Genomic DNA, 1,875 nt, shown 5'->3' on the forward strand with positions numbered 1-1,875 from the left:
AATTGGAAAAACTATGCATGATGTCATTAATGTTTAGTGTGCTGGCTGTGTGTTGTCGTGGTCCAGGTGAGGAGGGTCCCAGGCTCCAGCGGTCACCTGCACAAGACAGAGGATGGAGACTGGGAGTGGAGCGATGATGAGCTGGACGAGGGCAGCGAGGAGGGCAAGGCGGCGGTGAATCAGGGCAGGGTAGGTGAGACCCCACAAAGACCTGCCTCAGCAGGGTGCATCCTTTCATATTTACTCTTAGTATTCATCTTAAAATGCGTATGTGTGTATGTGTGTATCAGGAACAAGTTCTGCAAAGAATGTTCAAGATTATCTTTTAGATTAAGCCTCACTTGTCACTGTAATAAAATCACTACTTGATTATGGAAATTTAGATTTGACCAGTTATTGAGGTGTTTGTTGTTATTGTTGCATGTCATGTCTAAGCTGTAAATCAAGCTGTTGTGTAACTTCCCCTCCGTCTTTGACCCTGTACATCCCTCCCCTCCCTGATCAGTTAGCTTTTTGGATAGCAGATGGCTTATCTCTGAGAGAGAGCCTGTCATGAGGTCGCTTTAATGAGCTGGAAGATAGCTGCAAGGATTTGAGGCAGGGGGAAGTAGACAGCTATGATCAAAGGGCTCTTTGATAAAGATACCCCGCTTTAATGTATGATGCAATAAATAATATGTTACCAAGAGTAATGATTTAAGAAATAAGTTGTTTCTGCTAGTATTCTTACTAGGTTGTATTTTTAATTTCCTGCCAATGATTTCAGAAATTGAAAAGAGGAAATAAATCATTATTATTGCGGTGTGATTATGAATATGAAAATGTAAATGTGTGTTTGATTTTTCCCTCCAGTCACGAAGGGTCAAAGATGAAGCCAAAGATGTAAGTTAGTTTTTCCTCTCGTACACTAACTCTAGCATGCAATTAAAATGATAAATATTTTCTAGTATTTGGGTGAAGAGACGAGTTGTCATAGACACACAGACTTCATCCTTTTTCTGCTGCTGCACAATTTGATAACTTGGCAGAGGGGCATTTTTGGAATTGCAATTAACTGGCCTACTCGGGCCGAGGCTTGTGTAAGAATCATGAACTCAATTATGAATGTTTATTTCACCGCACTCGTTTTTATGCAGTTTGATCGAAACAGCCAAGCACCTGTTTTTAAAACTGTCTGACGCAGCCACCAAATTTCTCTTCAGTGATTCTTGTGAATTGACTTTCCTGTGTTGTCTTTATAAGATGAGCTCTTTGATATTTACCAAGGATGTAAAAGCATTTGTGCAATTATGCCTCTCATTTTGTTCCTCCTAGAATGAGGAGAATGCCAACAATGTTCCTATTGAAGGGTTGTCTATTCAGCATCCCGAGGTGAGGGATTCAGCAGCAGCACTAATTTGTCACGATTCAGTGACCTTGATGCCACGCTGATTGTCTGTGTGTTTGTGTACGTCTATGCATGTGCATACTGTACACGTGTGTGTGTCTCGTGCGTGTGCCGGTGGGAGGATGTGTGTGTGTGTGTGTTGGTTCTCCAGGAGGGATGCTCTCAGCAGTAATAACTCAGAGTAAATGGCTGTCTGCCTGACAATGCCAGCTCATAGCCTGGGTGTATCTCATCTAAAGACTCTCTGCCATTGTAACCCATTTTCTAAGGCTATTGTCATTTTGAAAATGAGCCAAAGCAGTTTGAGGTGTAGTCTTGTGCGCCTGTTGGGAATTAAGTCTGACAGCTACTCAGCAGTCATTTCTTACCCTTGAAATCCATTTCTTGCTGTAGAAAAAGCCCATTTGTAATATGCTATTGATAATGTTGATAGATTCTTTCACAATATACCTTAATGTGTTGCTCCTTTTCTTCTTCCCTTACAACTT

The 1,875-nt window shown here is 41.4% G+C and overlaps 1 long non-coding RNA gene across 1 annotated transcript; it reads left to right on the forward strand.

Annotated features, from left to right (window-relative positions):
* Positions 1-59: 59 nt before the first annotated feature.
* On the forward strand, positions 60-1,869 carry LOC111663156 (uncharacterized). Its single transcript, XR_002761363.2, has 3 exons — positions 60-189; positions 853-882; positions 1,315-1,869. It is a non-coding gene; the product is annotated as an uncharacterized LOC111663156 (long non-coding RNA).
* Positions 1,870-1,875: the final 6 nt, after the last annotated feature.

The sequence above is a fragment of the Seriola lalandi genome, unplaced genomic scaffold (assembly GCF_002814215.2).
Source record: "Seriola lalandi dorsalis isolate HSWRI2012SDOR001 ecotype SW California unplaced genomic scaffold, Sedor1 jcf7180002000851, whole genome shotgun sequence".
NCBI lineage: Eukaryota > Metazoa > Chordata > Actinopteri > Carangiformes > Carangidae > Seriola > Seriola lalandi.